This window comes from Macaca mulatta, chromosome 7, assembly GCF_049350105.2.
Source record: "Macaca mulatta isolate MMU2019108-1 chromosome 7, T2T-MMU8v2.0, whole genome shotgun sequence".
NCBI lineage: Eukaryota > Metazoa > Chordata > Mammalia > Primates > Cercopithecidae > Macaca > Macaca mulatta.
In genome coordinates, this window is record NC_133412.1 from 4,311,427 (window position 1) to 4,330,076 (window position 18,650).

The 18,650-nt window shown below is 46.7% G+C and overlaps 1 long non-coding RNA gene across 3 annotated transcripts; it reads right to left on the minus strand.

The window, feature by feature from the left end:
- Nucleotides 1-5,032: 5,032 nt before the first annotated feature.
- On the minus strand, nt 5,033-17,442 carry LOC106999089 (uncharacterized). Of its 3 annotated transcripts, none has more exons than XR_013395447.1 (5): nt 17,365-17,442; nt 10,287-10,384; nt 9,790-9,933; nt 8,054-8,144; nt 5,033-6,552 (listed from the first exon to the last, which is right to left on the minus strand). It is a non-coding gene; the product is annotated as an uncharacterized LOC106999089 (long non-coding RNA). The 3 variants fall into 3 exon arrangements; XR_013395448.1 differs by having other exon boundaries at nt 10,287-13,038; XR_001445784.3 differs by lacking the exon at nt 10,287-10,384.
- Nucleotides 17,443-18,650: the final 1,208 nt, after the last annotated feature.

Sequence of the window (18,650 nt, forward strand, 5' to 3'; positions counted from 1 at the left end):
CTTTGTTCAAGGGGGGCTACCACAATGGGGTTTCGTAGTAGGCAAGAGACACTGGCTCAACTCTGACTATAATAAGCAAAAATGTAGATTTGTAGGCACGGAGCAGGTGTGGAGGGCTGGTGGGTGGAAAATTACCAGGAGTCATTCTTTGCTAAGGCAGTTCTTTGCTAAAATGACCTATCTGGATTTTTGCTGAAGGTAGCCAGGGTGCCAAGATGGCAAGAGTGGTCAGACTAACGGTGGGGATTTTCACTATATGACTCAGCTGGATTCTTCCTGAGATCAGAGTAAGTGGACCAAGAACAGAGCCCAAGGTCGGGTCCCAGTCAGAATCCACAGGAGCTGGACTAGAGTTAAATCAAGGTAAGAGCATTGGTCAGGTCCTTCACATGCTTTATCCTTGCTCATAATTGACTGATAATAGCTTGACAATGAAATTCCAGGTTGAAAATAACTTTCCCTTGGCATTTTGAAGGCCTCCGGTGCTTTCCAACTTGCAATGTTGCTGCTTAGAGGTTGGTTGGAAGCCATCCTTGTTCCCAGTTATTTGCATGTGATTGTTATTTTGTCTTTCTGGAAGTGTTTAGGATCTTTTCTTTATAGCTGGTGTTATAAAAGTTTTACAGTGACATGAGTTGCCTTGGAAAAAATACTTGAAAACAATTTTCAGTATTTTCCAGGGAAACATAACTGACACGTTAAATCTGAAAACTCTTGTCCCTTCATCTTGACAGTTTTTTCTTATTCTATTGATAAATTCCTCTCCTCTCCGTTTTTTCAGTTATTCCTTTATGGAATTTATAATTCTTTGTGCATTTAGAGTGTACTTTTTCTCTTTTCCTTCCTATTTACACCTTTGTCTTTTGGAATCTATAAATATTTTCTAGGATATTTCATTGACTTTTTCTACTCATTAAAATTTTAAATTTGTTATACTTTTCTTATTTTTTAAGTTTATTTTAAAATTTTCTTTTTCCTTTTAATTAATAGAGATGGGGTCTCACTATGTTACCCAGGCTTGTCTCGAACTCCTAGGCTCAAGCAATCCTCCTGCCTTGGCCCCTTACAGTGTTGGGATTCCAGGCATGAGCCACTGTGTCCGCCTATAATTTTAATTTCTAAAAGCACTTTCTTGTTCTTTATTATTTGTAATGGCACCCTGTTTTTTTCATAGGTGCAGTATTTTGGGAGATACATTTTTCCCTGTTTGTTTTGAGCTCTAACTTTCACGTATGATGCTTTCTCAAATGTTTGATGATTCTTTGTATATATTTAAAAGTAAATGATTGAAATCTAATTGGAGATAACAATTCTCCTTAGCGCGATTGAGCTGAGACCCGAGTTAGAGAAGCTGCAGGCCTTTACTTTGGGGCTATTTAGTTACTGCAGTAATGAGGCATCTGGTGTGCACCCTGGGGTGGTGTGGACCCAGCACAGGTGTGTCTACTTGTGCTGTGGAGGAACCCCGGGCAGGACTGGAAGCTCTCCCCATCCACAAGGGACAGGTAACCTGTTCTCACCGCAGTCTCTCACCCCTCTCTCCCTCTGCCAGAGTTCACAGGCTTCTGGACGCATTTATCCAGTGTGGGAGGAGGGTATGTGCTTCTGCAGTCAATGCACCCCTCTCCTGGTGTTCTGGGGTTCCCTGTGCCCAGGCTTCCGGGGCTCTGCAGGGAGACTCCGGGCTGTTTGCACATCTCATTGGCGACTGGCTCTCTGTTCTTTCCCCGCTGCCTTCCTTTCCTCTGATCATCGGATGCTCTTGTCCACTAGGGCGGTCTGTACACTGTTTTCTCCCTGACTATAACTTCCTGCGGTTCCCAAAGGAGCTGAGATAAATACGGGTGTCCAGCCTGCCATCTTTAACTGGACGTGTATTATCCATCACTTTTCTTGCTCTTTTTGTCTTGCATTCTGTCCCTGGTAGGAGCATCCCTAGGCCTTTGCCCAGGAAATCCCTTCTCCTGGACTCTGGTCCCATCTCTCCCCGATGACGTAGTCTTTCTTCTTTTTGGTTTTACACTTGTCTTTCTTTTTTTTTTTTTTTTGAGACGGAGTCTCGCTCTGTTGCCCGGGCTGGAGTGCAGTGACCGGATCTCAGCTCACTGCAAGCTCCGCCTCCCGGGTTTACGCCATTCTCCTGCCTCAGCCTCCCGAGTAGCTGGGACTACAGGCGCCCGCCACCTCGCCCGGCTAGTTTTTTGTGTTTTTTTTAGTAGAGACGGGGTTTCACCATGTTAGGCAGGATGGTCTCGATCTCCTGACCTCGTGCTCCGCCCGTCTCGGCCTCCCAAAGTGCTGGGATTACAGGCTTGAGCCACCGCGCCCGGCCACACCTGTCTTTCTTTACTGACTGCTTCTCAGCCTGCAGGCATGCTCGCTCCCCCACCCCCCTCAGTCAAAGGTGATGAATTTTCCTGGACCTCTTCTACGAGACGGACACTGAGGCTGCACAGATGACCACGGCACACGCCGGATCCCCGCCGGACACGGAGGTAGCTGAGTACGGGCAGGGACAGGAGAACCAGGCCCCGGCTGCGCAGGAGACGGCAGTGGGCGCTGCACGCGGGGCTGCAGGAGCAGAGGCTCCGGGGGCGCAACGGGTCGGGAGGCCTCCACAGGGGAGAGCCCGGGAGAGTGAGAAACGCTCTCCAGGAAGCTAAGGAATGTCTTTTTTTCTTTTCTTTTTTTTTTTTTAGACGGAGTCTCGCTCCGTCGCCCAGGCTGGAGTGCAGTGGTGGGATCTCAGCTCACAGCAACCTCCGCCTCCCGGGCTCAAACGATTCTCCTGCCTCAGCCTCCCGAGTAGCTGGGACTACACGCTCCCGCCGCCACGCCCGGCTAGTTTTTGTATTTTTAGTGACAGGGGGTTTCACCGTGTTGACCAGGCTGGTCTCGAACTCCTGACCTTGTGATCCGCCCACCTTGGCCTCCTAAAGTGCTGGGATTCGGACTTGGGCCACCGAGCCCAGCCGGAAGCCAGGGAATTTCCGAGCTGAGGAAAGAGCTTGTGTGAAGCCCTCTGAAGAAGGGCCTTCCGCCTGTGGCGGTGTCTGCCCCCACAGCTGCACTGCAGTTGCTCTCTCAAATATCGCCAGCGGCTTCGGAGTATCCCACAGGTGTCTCCTTTTCGAGTTCACGGCTCCGCCGGCTCCCCCGCGTCCACCAGGGCTGTCGCTGAAACTGAAGCTGCTCGGGGGGAGCCGCCTCCCCTCGGTGTTCCCGCGCGCCGCTGGCTGCCCCCTGGTCTCCACCTGGGCGTGCCCGGCTTCCAGCCAGAGCCTCCCCTCACTCTGTGCCCTGGGTCTTGCGGCGCCCACCCACTGCCAGCCCTTCAGCAGCCCCCAAGGTAACGCTCAGCCTAGCTTCCGGGGCTTCTGCCGTGTGTGTGGAGGAGACGCGATGTCCTGGATGCCCCAGGAATCTGAAACCCCAAGCGTCCCAGATCCAGCTTGTCTGCCCTGGAACCTCTGTTTCTGCCTAACTGTTGCTCTTAGTCATACAATCAATGGCCTCAGCTCCCAGCTGAAAACGCTCCACCCCGTCTTAGATTCCTCTCTTGACAGAGCAAGTCTTTCACCAAATTCCACTGATTTTACCTCAGAAATACCTCTCAAATTCATCACCTCTCCTCCACTTTGTCCCACAGTCCAGGCAGAATCTTCCTCCCTGTCCCTGGTTGCCCAGACCCTCTCCAGGCCACCACCAGCATCCTCTTTCCGAAGCTTACACGGGCCTTGTGTCTGAGTCTGTGCTGATCAGAGGCCTTCCACAGCTCCAGGGTCCGAACTATGGAGCCTGGCAGGGCATTCACAATCTCACCACGCCTGTTTCCATCCACCCCTGCCGCTTCACACCCACCGTGAAGGGTCGATACGCTTCGCAGCTGTTCATCTACAGCGGTTCCTCCCCTTCTGTATATAGGCAGGACGGCAGGACGGCAGGACCCCGTGCCCTTGAATTTAGGTGTGACCATGTTACTCGCTTTGACTACTAAGATGTGAGTGAAAAGGACATGTGTGGCTTCTGCAGAGAAGCTTTGAAGAGCAGCATGTGATTCCCTGGGTTCTCCCAGACCAAGGAGACAGCGATGCCATAGATGGTGGTTCCATCAGCCCGGGACACTGAGAGACACCCTAGAGCAGAGCCCACTGCCAATAAAGATGATGTGAGCATGAGCAATACTTCCACCTTCCTTCCTTAAGCCATGGTAACCTGAGGGTTGTCTGTTACTCAGCATTATCTAGCCTGCTCTGACTGAGAAGTCATTGATGTCTCAGTGTATTAGAGCTCTCCAGAGAAACAAGGCCAATTGGATATACATATATATATATATTTCCATATATATATCTCCATATATATATATCTCCATATATATATCCAACTTATATAGATATAAGAAGAAATTCATTATGAAGTATTGGCTCATGTGATTATGGACACCAGGAAGTCCCATGGCCTGCCTGCTGCAAGCTGGAGGCCCAGAAAAGCTGGGAGTCTCATTTCAGTCCAAACCTGAAGGCCTGAGAGGACCTGATGGCATACATCCCAATCCGAGACCAAAGGTGGAGAATTGGAGGGCCGTGGTCTAAGTCCTATTGTTACCAGTGGGTCTGTGTTCTTAGATCTCCCAAGAGGGTGGCGGCTGTTCCCAAGATGGCAGCAAGCCTTTTGTTCTCTGACTTGGGGTTCTTGGCCTCACAGATTCCAAGGAATGGAACCTTGGGCCATGCGGTGAGTGTTATAGCTCTATTAGAAGCCGTAGGTCACGGAAGAGAACCGTGGAACCCAGTGACTAGTGTTCAGCTTGATGAGCACAAACCTGGGCACTTAGCTGCACAGGAACAATGGTAAGCCTTTAGCCCAAACGGAAGTGGCAACGGGCACCTCGCTGGATCAGAAACGCAGCAGACGCCGTGCCGGATCCGGAGGGGTGGAAGTCAATTGAGGGTCTGCGATGACGGCAAACAACAGTGGTGGATGGTGAGCAAAAGATCAGCTTGAGCCGGAACAAACAAGGACCAGAAGAGTGTGCAGCTGGAAGATTTAATAGAGTGAAAACAGAGCTCCCATACAATGGGAGGGGACCCAAAGGGGGTTGCCCCCCACTCCCAGCTCCAATGCCTGAAATTTCTATCCCAATCATTGTCCCTCCCCCTGTGCTCTCAGGTGACAGATGATTGGCTCTTTCTTTACCTCCTGCTTTTAGCCTAATTTGTATTTTAGTGAGCCCTCTTTACTACCTGATTGGTCAGGTGTGGGCTGAGTTACAAGCCCCGTGTTTAAAGGTAGGTGCGGTCACCTTCCCCAGCTAGGCTTAGGAATTCTTAGTCAGCCTAGGAAATCCAGCTAGTCCTGTCTCTCACTATTTGTGTCTGAAGGCCCGGAAACCAGGAGCACTGATGTCCGAGGGTAGGAGAAGAGGGATGGCCCACTCAAGGAAAGAAAGCCCATCTGCCCTTCCTCTCCCTTTCTGTTCTGTTCAGGCCCTCAGCAGATGGGATGATACCTGTCTGTACTAGTAGGGGCAATCCACTTTATTCTGTGTACTGATTCAAATGCCAGTCTCTTAAACACCCTCACAGACACACCCAGAAATCGTGTTGTACCAGCTCTCTAGGCAGCCTGTGACCTAGTCAGGCTGGCACATAAAATTAATCCCGGCACTCGGCTTTGTCCCCTCTGCCTGGAGTGTCTGCTAGCCTCATCCTTTTCTCATAACAAAGTCCCTCTCATTCCTCAAGCCCCCTCTCCCCTTGAAGTTCCCATAACGGCTGGATCTCCCCTCATGCTGCCCTAGCTCCTTGCCCACACCTGAAGCCTCAGTGTTCATCTTGTGTTGCTTTGAGTGCTTTCCTTCATGTGTCCCCTTCTCAGCTGTAACTTCTGCAAGAGCGAGAGCAGCTTCTTTTTCACCATCAGCCCACAAAGAACCTGCCGAGTGCAAGAAGACCCCCCCCAGTAGACACCATGGCCTGTTTTCAAAACTTTATATTCTGTCCAATTTGACTAACCAGCTTCTCAAGCCTCCGGAAATTATTTTCAGAAATCATCAGTTAGTCTAAAACTGGCCCACCAAATGGATTGTTTCTAATTTTATTCAAAATATAAAAATTCTGCCTTTATATAATGGATCAATTAAGGGGAAATTGCATGATATACATAACAATTGTTTTCTTCACCAAGGTTTATTCTAGAAGCTTTCGAGCCTATTATAATACAAAAGCCAGCGAGCTCTGGGAGGCAGGCAAGGGAATGCATTTTATTCATGTTTGCTTCCCAGAAGCTCACACAGTGCCCAAGCTAGAGGAGGTACTCAGCTGACATTTTCTGAATTAGATTTAATGAACAGGAAAAACGGCTTGTAAAAATGAAAGTGATGTTCCTCTTCCTTTTCCCTCCTACCTGCCTGCTTTGTCTAGTCAACTGAAGAACGACGAGGTTCATATATTTGGAAAGGAGAGCTTTTTCTCATACAGCGTTGCAGCCTGCGCGGTGGTCATTCTGACAGGCTGAGAAGGGTAGCCTCTGGCCAGAAGCCACAACAGGCACCTAGAGAGTGAGAATAAGAAGTCAGGGATTTATGCTAAGCAGCGTGCCCAGATATGCATATTCAATAAGCACGGGAGGAGTCATGAATATTTATGAAAGGAGAAATGTGCGCATGTGCAGTCGAGCTTTGTGCCTCTCCATAGGACCCGTGTTCAAAAAATGGTGTTCTTAGCATGATCCGGGGGTGGAGCTTTTGGACCTCTGACGTCAAAAGGTGAACAGAAGACCCCTCCTCACTGTGCATCCTCCCTGGACTGGCCAGAGCCAGTCTGCCGTTGGTGGTCTGTTTTCAGGAAGAAATGCTGGTTGGTTGTGCCCAGGTGTGGTGGCTCACATCTGTAATCCCAGCACTTTGGGAGGCCGAGGTGGGCAGATCACTTGAGGTCAGGAGTTTGAGACCAGCCTGGCCAATATGGTGAAACCCCGTATGTACCAAAAATACAAAAATTAGTCGGGCATGGTGGTGTGCACTGATAATCCCAGCTACTCGGGAGGCTGAGGCAGGAGAATTGCTTGGCAGAAGGTTGCAGTGAGCCAAGATCGCACCACTGCACTCCAGCCTGGATGACAAAGGAGGGAGGGGAGGGGAGGAGAGGGGAGGGGAGGGGAGGAGAGGGGAGGGGAGGGGAGGGGAGGGGAGGGGAGGGCCAGCCAGGAAATCAGTTATCTTTCTCTAGGGGGCCCTTGGCCAAGAGGAGGTTCCGTCCAGTTGGTTGTGGGACTTTTTATTTTGTTTTATTTCTCAGTCTTTACAAAGTCTTTTGTGTTCTTTAACTTCTGAAACCAAATACAGGGAGGGTGTATCGACTTACTTGTTTTATAAAAAGTGTAAACCAAAAATAAAATCCTAAGCCCTCCAACCAAATGAATGGGCCCCCTTCATTGCTCAAGAAAACCCCAGAGAAACTTGAGAAACTGAATCCCCAGTTATGACGGGAAGGGAGGTCAGACACACCTTGTTGTACCTCCTGCTTTTTGGCATTTAGGTTAAAATAGAGATTATAAGACTGGCAAAACAGACTCTTGTGCCAATAAGATACCAAATTATAAGCAAGACCTGAAGTCATGCAAGTCAGGGATTCAGTCATGCCCGACACACCATGAAATCGCGTTAGACAGGTTTCTATTAGCGCAGTACCATGTGGCTTACTTTCCATCCTGACTCTGGTGTAGTGTCACATGACAGCCGACCTGAAGGAGATCAAAACATTTTTCTCCAAAATATATTTCTTTGACACATTCTGAAATGGCTGGTTGGGTGTGGTGGCTCACACCTGTCATCCCAGCACTTTGGGAGGTGGAGGTGGGAGAATTACTGGAGCTCAGGAGTTCAAGGCTGCAGTGTCCTGTGATCATGCCAATGCACACCAGTCTGGGTGACAGAGTGAGACCTTGTCTCGAAAGAGAGAGAGAGAAAGGAAGAGAGGGAGGGAGGAAGGGAAGAAAAGATTTTTAAAAAGGCAAAAAAAATATTTTTTTGGCTGGGTGCAGTGGGTCATACCTGTAATCCCAGCACTTTGGGAGGCTTAGGTGGCAAGAGTGCTTGAGGCCAGGAATTCGAGATCAGCCTGGGCAACATAGTGAGACCTTGTCTGTAAGAATAATTTTAAAATAAAAGTAAATTTTAAAAAATAAATGAAATGGTCGCCACAAGGCCAACAGATTGAAATAGTCCTACAAAGCTATCTTTTGTGGGGAAAATTTGGATCTGTAGAGGATCGCCCTTAATGCAGCCAGGTCTTTCCTTTCTAGGCCTTTCCCAGATCTAGGAGAGATTAACTGAGAGCCTGACACCTTTAAGATCTGAGAGGAGATATTCACCATCTATTCTCTCCAAGGGCTGACACATAAGAGCCTTCCTCTACATAACAAGAACTTTGGCCCCCAACCCCCTTATCTTAACTCAACCATTCCTTTCCACTGACTTCAAGTCTTTAGTCAAAGCTTAATTCTTTCAACCAATTGCCAATCTGAAAATCTTTGAATCCACTTATGACCTATACCCCCTTGCTTCAAGAGCTCCTGCCTCTTTAGGCTGAACCAATGTGTACCTTCTATGCATTAATTTATTATTTCACCTATAATTTCTGTCTCCCTAAAATGTATGAAACCAAACTGTAACCGGACCACCTCAGGTGGACTTTCTCAGAACTGTTTCCTGGGCCATGGTCGCTGATATTGGCTCAGAATAAAACTCTTTAAAATACTTTACGGAGCTGGCTTTTTCCGTTAACAAAAGTGTATGCTGAATGCCCTTGGGAGCTGCAATTAAAGAAGAAGGAAAATGGAGAAGGAAGAGGAGAAAGGAGGGGAGGAGGAGAAGAGACATGAGGGGAGAGGGAGGAGGAGGAGGAGAAAGAGAAGGAGAAGAAGATGAAGGAGAGGGAGGAGGAGGAGAGAAAGAAGACAAGCGGAAGAAGAGGATGATGACAAATATGACACAGGAAGAAAATAAGCAAGGAAAAAGGTGCAGCAGGTCGTGCGCAATCATAATAAAAGCCGTAACTTCCTGAGCTTTGAATCCTTGGGGCACCTCTCCTCGTAATCTACGAGCCTTACATCAGCCTGGCGGTGAGTGCTCCTGCTGCACAGATGAGGAAGAGGACTCAGGATCAGACAGCTGCTCCAGGCTCTGAGGCCTGGAGTGGAGCCTCTGCCTTACCCTAGAGTGTGCCCTCTGTCTAACCCAAAGCTTCCTCCACTCTTGGGAGCTGACTTGCCATACCCAGTTCTGGCTCCTAACTGGAATTCTTGTTCTAGAGTGGATCGGCCACCCTGAAGCCTCATCCTGGGGCAAAAGTCAGCTCGTCCACTCTGCTTGGCTCTGATGTAGAAGAGAAGGCTGCTGGAACAGCCATTTTTACCTTCTATGCCTGCGACGCCCTGGCTGGCCTGAAGCCCCCACCTGCCCTCCATAGCCAAGCTGCCAATGGTCCGGCCCTCGCCAGCTCCCAGCAGTCCTAGAGCCTCCCTCTCCAAGCCTTGGGTGGCCCAAGGCCTGAGGTTGTCAGCAGAATCAAAGGAGGAGCTAAACTGTCACCCCCAACTTTCATTTGTATTGGGGTATAATTCTCATGCAGGTAAATGCACAGATGTTAAATGTGCAATACAGTTCATTGGTTTTTTAATGTAAACACACACCCACATCACCACCACCCTAAACAAGGTATAGAACATTTCCATCAGCCCAGAAGGTTCCCTCTCACCCATTTCATCAATTCCTCTCCCCACACTTACCACTGATCTGATTTCTATCACGAGAGTTATGTCTGTCCCAGAACTCGTATCAACGGAACCGTGGAGCGTACATTGTTTTGTGCCTGCTGCTCAGCACGGTGAGACGTGTGCATCTCGGCATAGTTATGAGGAGATTCATTCATGCTGTTAATACATATGAGTAATGCGATTTTTATTGTTGGTTAGTATTCCATTGCGTGATTCTATTGTAATGTTTATTGATTCTCCCTTTTTTTAAACTTTATTTTGTTTTTCTAATGAGAAATTTTAATTTTTTTTATTTTTGACATTTTGTTTTTCTAACGAGATTCTTTTTTAATTTGAAATATGCATACAAGCCGGGTGCGGTGGCTCAATCCCAGCCTGTAATCCCAGCACTTTGGGAGGCTGAGGCGAGCAGATTACCTGAGGTCGGGAGTTCAAGACCAGACTGATCAACATGGAGAAACCCCATCTGTACTAAAAATACAAAATTAGCTGGGGGTGGTGGTGCATGCCTGTAATCCCAGCTACTCGGGAGGCTGAGGCAGGAGAATCACTTGAACCCGGGAGGCAGAGGTTGCAGTGAGCTGAGATTGTGCCATTGCTCTCCAGCCTGGGCAATAAGAGCAAAACTCTGTGTCAAAAAAAGAAATTTAAAAAAAGAAATATGCATACAAGAATGTTATGCTTTATATATGATATATGGTATATGTGACGTACATTATGTAAATATGTATTGTACTGCATGTGTGTATATATATGTATACACACATATATTTTTTAAAATAATGCTAAAGTAAACTGCTACATGCCCATGAGCCAAGCTGAAGACAGAGAACATTACCCATACCAGAGACGCCCCACTCAATGTGCCCTCCTCTGACAGCCTGCCACCCCATCCCCAGGGAAATACTCTGAGCTTGGTTACTTGTTTCCTTGGCTTTCTTGGAAGCCCCGTCCCACATGTGCATGTTCACAGACAGTATAGTGCTCAGTTGCACCCATTTTTTAGCTTCGTATAAACCAGATCACTTGTGCATATCCTCTGCAACCAGTTCTTCCTGCCCGACGTTGGTGAGATCCTTCCTGGCTCATGCCTGGAGATGCGGTTCATTGATTTTCATTGCTCGTGTGTCTGTCCATTCTGCTGCTGTTGTTGCTAGCAGTGCTGCTGAGAATGTTCAATGCACCTGTTAGGTCACGTGTACGGGTGTGTCTCTAATGCATATGTAGAGGGTCAGAATTGCTGGGTAGCAACCTATGTGCATACGTTAGTCAGGGTTCTCCAGGAAAATAGAACCAGTGGGATGGGTTGATGGATGGATAATAGATAGACAGACTTATTATGAGGTATTCACTCACACAACTATAGAGGTTGAGAAGTCCCGTGACCTAATGTCTGCACACTGGAGACCCAGTAATGCAGGTGGTATGATTCAGTTCAAGCCTGAAGGTCTGAAAACCAGGGGAGCTGATGGTGCTACCCAGTCTGAGGCCCAGAGAAGATGAGATGAGATGAGATGAGATGAGATGAGATGAGATGAGATGAGATGAAATGAGATGAGATAAATGAAACAGATGAGATGAGATGAGATGTCCCAGCTCAAGCCGTGAAGCCAGAAAAAAGAAGCAAATTCCTCCTTCCTCCACCTTTTTGTTCTATTCAGGCTTTCAAAGGATTGGGTGCTGGGCTCACCCTCCCTGGCACACCCAGAAATAAGGTTTATTCTGGGCACTCTGTGGCCCAGTCAAGTTGACACGTAAAATTAACCATCACTATGTATCTTTAACTTTACTAGGTGCCATGGGCTGAATCATTTCTCAAAAAATGTGGATGTTGAAGCCCTACCCCCCAATGTGACAGGGTTTGGAGATGGGACTTTGCGAGATCACTGGGTTTGGATGAGGTTATGAGGGAAGGGTTCTCGTGGTGGGATCAGTGCCTGTATAAGAAGAGACCAGAGGCTTGCTCATTGTTTCTCTCTCCCACCCGCATCCCCCCTCTCCCCATGTGAGGACACAGCAAGAAGGCAGCTGTCTGCAACCTAAAAGGGAGTCCTCACAAGGAAATGACCATGCTGGCACCTTGATCTTGAACTTCCAGGCTCCAGAACTGTGAGAAATAAATATCTGTTGTTTATGCGACCCCGTCTGGGGTATTTTGCTATGGCAGCCGAGCACACTAAGACACTAAGCCATGCCAAATTATCTTCTAAAGTACACATCCTCTAGAAGAATCTTTACTTTTTTAAATAATTTTTTTTTCCAGAAAAAGAAGAAAAAAGACCTTTTCTTCAGAATCCCAACTCCCCATGCTGATTGATCATTGCTGTAGTCTAGAGGTTTCCTCCCCTACCTAATTCTCTCTCCCATTGGCCTCACTCGGTAGTCAGGCTTCCTTATTTGAGCTGCTTTCATTTCTAACTTTCCACGAGGAGCCCTGGGGGAGTCACCACTGGTGTCACTGTCAGCACAGCCTCCAAGGACAGTGCAGCAAAGCCCTGTGGGATATCCTCACAGAGGTGTTTAATTCCTCCCAGGGTCTCTAACACAGATCCTTTGTGAATCTAATAAAAGTGACAATCTCTGTCCCTGGGAAAATTTGCATATGCACACAGCTTTCATCTAATTTCAGAAGGTTCATAGCCTCCCAGCCCTTCCCTAAGTGAGTAAGTCATATTAAGCATGGAGAAGAATGCTGTGTCACCTTTTGGTTCTGGCTAAAACAAAGGCTGAATTTCAAAGTAAATGATAAATGGGTAAATGTTTACATACTTTTTAAGCATCATATTTTTAACAGAAAAAGATAATGGCAAGAGAAGATGAAGTACTGTGGTTTCCCCTACTTGAACCCCCCTTATAATTGTGACATCTCAATCCTGGTATCCAGCCCTCCTTGGTCAAGGATTTAGACTGGGATAGGAAGGAAGCAGCAGGGATGGAAAACACCTCCTCTGTCTTTCTGCTAGGGTTGGTGGTAGATGAGTGAGTGTGCGGATCAAGAAAAGGCCATTATCATAGTTCTGAACGTCCCCAACCCTATGGCCCTGAAGACCCTCCTCTTCTCCCCTACACAGGCAGCCTTGGCAGTCTGAAGCTCTCTCCTTATTTTCCCTTTGTCAACCACCAACTTGCTAGCGAACAACTTCACTTGAGTTCTTAATCCTTTGGTGTGGGTATCAGCAGATGTGACCTTGTGCAGGTGTACTTCTTTGTAAACCTCATCATTGATTGTGGACAGGGTAGTTCACTGGTGGCTGAGAGCATCTGGGAAGAAGAGATAGAGAGACATTTTTTAGGACAGGGTCCCTTTCTTAAGGGCCTGCAGAAGGACCAAATCTCTTGTCTGAGTCCTTGCTTTGTTTCTTGTGAGTGGTGTGATTTTTGTGCAAGTTACTTAACCCAGATGTGGCATTCTCATCTACAAATTAGGAGTAATTATAACAGTAGCTGTTCAAGAGTATTGCAACAAAAAATCATGTGAAGTGGGAGTGCTTTGTGGATCGTACAAATGCAATTTATCCATTCATCTGTTTACCTGCCTACCTAGTTAGCAACCTATCCCTCTTTCTTGTGTATGGAAGGATGAATGTGAGTGTGAAGGCTTGTATGAATGTATGCATGTGTCCATCCTATGCATGCGTCCGTGTATATACATCCATCCATCCTTCTGCCTGTCGTCCTCTCCATCTCTCCACCCACCCATCCACTTAGCCTTTACATTCATCTGGAAGACAGCAGCCTCTAGGCTCTGGGGTGCAATATCACTTGTCCAATGGCATAAACCTGTCACTTACGGTCAGAGGAATTAGTAAAAGTAAAAACAATATGATTAGTAAACTGTTTTGCAGGTATCAAGGGAAAAGGCGTCTTAATTTTTCAGCACTTGCTGAAGCGCCACTCGTCAATGTATCTGCTCATCCACAGATCCAATCTACTGTGCCTCCTTCCTCCAGGGGCCTCGAGGGAAGACCTGGAGCTGCTGTGTGACTCATGATGATTAAACATTTCACACTCTGTTGTGGAAGGAATAGGATGTATATGTGTATGGGCTACAGCAATAATTCTCTACCTGGTGTTGAATTTGTTAGAACCACTTGGAATGAGGCCTTGGGAAAATGTTATAAAGGTGACAAATCCATGGGCATTTTAAGAATTACTACATTTTTCTGTATAGTTCCAGAATTTAAACTAAAATAAACAATAGCAACAACAAAAAAACACTCCGAGAGAGCACTTATTTGGGGACAAGATTGATTCCTAGTTAACCCATCCCTTGTGAGAGTGACATTGCTGCAGGGACCCAGGACACTTGGGTGCTCTTCTCCTTCCCCTCTCTGTCCATAGGTCTCCCCTTACCTGGGTAATGTGAGCTTCTCTTCTGCCACACCTGGCCCCAGCACAGCCATGTGTTACGTTTGTGGAGGCAGGCATTCTTTTCTTGCTCCTCTTCTCCTGCATTCTTTCCACAGCCCGACTCTCTCTTTTTTTTTTTTTTTTTTTTTTAGATCGAGTTTTGCTCTTGTTGCCCAGGCTGGAGCACAGTGGCATGATCTTGGCTCACTGCAACCTCCGCCTCCCTTCTCCTGCCTCAGCCCCCTGAGTAACTGGGAATATAGGCGCCTGCCACCACGCCCAGCTAATTTTTTGTATTTTCAGTAGAGACAAGGTTTCGCCATGTTGGCCAGGCACAGCCCAACTCTTGATTATCCCAGTGTCTGCTTGGCTGTCTTGCAGGACTGCAGGGTCCTGTGACGAGCTTTGTGCAAAGGACTTCCACAACCAAGTATGAGCAGATGCTGCTCCTGGAAATCAGTGATTCTCAATCTTGAGTGCCAGTCAGATTTACCAGGATGTTTAAAAATGCCTGTGTGCCTAGGTTCCCCGCAGACAGCTGGGGTGGGCCCTGGCAAGTTGAGAATTCCTGCCCTAAATCAAGGCTTCCCTATCTTGGTTCTCAGCTGGTTTCTGAGAACTTGAGCAAAATATCTGCCACTAGAATGGGTAATAGTCTTTTTCCTCCCTCAAATTAAGCAGAACAAAATTAAGTTAGTGGATAAAATTTTCCAAATTTAAATTTACCGCTCCTAAGTTTTCTTAAAATTAGGGAATCTAATTTTTTTTTTTTTTATCCAGCTAAATGTAAGATTTAGGGATCTAATTCTGATTTTATCAATTAAAATATAGCCAAAAGATTATGTCTGATTTAGACTACATTGTGCATTTAAATTTTAAAAAACTTGATGGTGGTAAAAAAGACAACACAAAATACGTCATCTCAACCAATCTTTCAGTGTATAGTTTAGTAGCATTAACTATATTCACATTGTTGTACAACAGATCTCAGGAACCTTTTTATTTTGCAAAACTAACACTATAGCTGTTGAACAACACCCCATTTTTCCCTTCTCCCAGTGCCTGACTTTCTGTCTCTATGAGTTAGACTACTTTTTAATCTTTTTTAAAAATTTTATTTTTAGAGATGGGGTCTCGCTATGTTAACCAGGCTGGTCTCAAACTTCTGGCTTCAAGTGAACCTCCTGCCTCGGCATCCCAAAGTGCTGGGATTATAGACATGAGCCACCGTGCCTGGCCCAATTAGACTAATTTGTATAACTCATGTAAGTGGAATCACACAATATTTGTCTTTTTCTGTTACTTATTTCACTTAGTATAATGTCTTTAAAGCGTATCCATGTTGTAGCATGCAACAGGGTTTCCTTCTTTTTACAGGCTGAATAATAAATATTCTATTTATGGCTAGACCACATCTTATTTATCCACTTATTCTTCAGTAGACACTTGGGTTGCCTCTACCTCTCTACTATTATACCTAATGCTGCAGTGAACAAGGGTATGCAAATATCTCTTCCAGATCCTGCTCTCATTTCTTTCGGGTATATACCCAGAAGTGGCATTTCTGGATCATATTGTAAATCTATTCACAACCTTTTGAGGAAACTCCATACTGTTTTCCATAGTGGCGGTACCATTGTATATGATCATCAACCGTATACAAGGGTTCTAATTTCTTCATATCCTCACCAACACTTTTTCCACTTTTTTGAGTGTCCATTCTAATGAGTGAGAGGTAATATCTCATCGTGGTTTAGGTTTGCATTTCCTTTTGGTGATCACTGATGTTGAGCACCTTTCCATATACCTGTCAGCCATTTGTATGTCTTCTTTGGAAAAATGCCTATTTAAGTCCTTTGGCCATCTTTTAATCAGATTATTTGTTTTGTTGTTGTTCTGAAAAACATTTCTAGGAATGGAGATTCTATCTGCAAAGCCCAACTGCAACCTTCTAAGTCCGTCATCACTGGAGCATCTGCTCGTGCCTGGTCGTGGAAGCCCTTTGCACAAAGCTCGTCACAGGACCCTGGAGTCCTGCAAGACAGCCCAGCAGACACTGGGATAGTCAAGAGTTGGGCTGTGCCTGGCCAACATGGTGAAACCTTGTCTCTACTGAAAATACAAAAAATTAGCTGGGCGTGGTGGCAGGCCCCTGTAATCCCAGCTACTCGGGGTGGCTGAGGCAGGAGAATCGCTTTATACCAGGAGGCAGAGGTTGCAGTGAGCTGAGATCGCGCCACTGAACTGCAGCCTGGGCAACAAGAGTGAAACTCCATCTCAAAACACAGTTCACATGCACACACATGTGTGCACACACACACGTGTGCACACACACAGATACACATAGACACACATACATGCAAATGGACACATAAATACATGCACACACATGCACACCACACCTTTGACAACTTGTTCCAGTGTTAAGTCCATTTGCTACAACAAAATACCATAAACTCAGTGGCTTATAAAGAGCAGAAATGTATTTCTCCCCATTCTGAAGGTTGGGACGTCCAAGATCAAGGCACAGCAGGTTTGGTGTCTGGTGAGGGCCCATTGTCTGGTCCATAGATGGCACTTTCTCACTGGGTCTTCGCATAGGGGAAGGAACTAGCCAGCTCTCTATACTCCTGCTGCCTTTTTGCTTGACCCAAAGTGGAAAACCCAGAAGACATCCCAAAGGATCCAGTGTGTCCTCAGTGTGCTGCCTGCACAGTTGTGCCGATACAGCCTGCTTTCTTCAGGGATGCAGAGGACCGGCCTGACCTCCATGCCCACCAGCTCTATTGGGCCCAGTCTGTGTATCAAACCAAAGCTCAAGAAATGCTTGCTGGTGATGACGACATCAGGAGAGCAAATGGGCTGTTTTCTGGATTTTTCCAAATGAGCCACCATTTTAATCAGGGCCTCACTACTTGCCCAGTTTAGAATTTTTCTAAAAGGAGTTTTGTCCTCAACATGGAAACTCAGAAAGTTGGGGCTTTTGAATTAAAAAGAAAAAAAAAATCAAGAAAGAAAGGATCTTTTTTTTTTGCAATAGATCATCCAGACACTGTTACATTTTCACTATGGTGTACCAGAAAAGAAGGTTTTTTTTTTTTTCTCTTTTAAGTTAAAATAAACTCACCACGGCCTTATAATCTATTTATAAGGTCCTCCCAGTCTGCCTGATTGTCTCTTCCCATTATTATAAAGTCATCTTTGGTCCCAGTTTGTATAATACAGAGAATTGCTCACCTGCAGTTATTTGGTTCTGGACATTGTCCCCTCGGTGTGAGGCGGCTTTTATGAAACTAAGGCTCATGCAGACTGAATGCAGTCTTGCACCGGGCACAGGATTTAAATAGAACACAGGACTGAGAGAGGGCGGTGGGGCGGGCTTTCCTTTGTTCTAGGAGCCTGGGGGGGAAAGAGAAGCCCCCTCCTGCCCTGCAGGCCTTGCGGCAGGCTCTCTCCCTCTCCGCCCAGTCCGTGGGCTTCCTTCTTTTCCCTCCTGCCCAGTGTGGTCAGGCCATTCCTGGTGTGATTTCCAAGGACGTCAAGGGCAGCCCTGGCCCGTTTCCCCAGTAACAGAGACTGGCCTTGGGAGAAGAGGAGCGGCCTCTCCCCGTGATCTCTGCAGCCCTCCCTTCAGTGCCCGGAGCCAGGCGCCCAAGCCCAGCGCTGCCAAGTTTCCTCCACATCACACGTGGTCTCAACCTCCCGGGCTCCTCGGCCTGGTGATTATTAAGGAGCTGAGTCACCAGAGCCCTTGTGTTCGGTGTCTCCATCACTGATCACTGGCTTCCCATGTCGGTCCCATTCATATTTTCTCTCTTCATCTCCTGGGAGTCCTAGCTGCTTCTGAGATTTCATGGAAAGGGTTATATTGACAATTTGCATTTAGAAATATTATTTTTCTCCTTTTAAGAATAGTTTGTTCATTCTTTCTTTCTTTCTTTCTCTTTCTTTCTTTCTTTCTTTTTCTTTCCTTTCTTTCCTTTTTTTTCTTTCCTTCTTTCTTCCTTTTCTTTTTTTTTCTTTTTTGAGACAGAGTCTCACTCTGTCACCCAGGCTGGAGTGCAGCAGCATGATCTTGGCTCACTGCAACCTCTGCCTCCCTGGCTCAAGCAATTCTCCTGCCTCAATAGCCCTCCCCCCAATCCCACCCCCCAGTAGCTGGGACTATAGGTGAGTGCTACCTTGCCCGGTTAATTTTTGTGTTTTTGGTAAAGATGGGGTTTCACCATGTTGCCCAGGCTAGAAAAAGAGTATTTTCTATTGTCTTCACAAAAATAATGACTGTGAGGCTTAAGAAAAAACGGGGGCTTTTATGCCTGTTTCAGAGTCAGGGGAACCTAAAACCAGCTAGAAGGCAAAATACTGACGTCCACACAATGGAACAAAGAGGGTCTTGGCTCTTTCCTCTAAACCAGGGATTCCCAGCTGTAAGTTTGCAGACCCCAGGAAGCCACAGATTGCAAAGTGGCTTCAAATTAGTTAGTGCACCAGGCCCTCTGCAGATGGAAAGGAGGGTGCCTGCA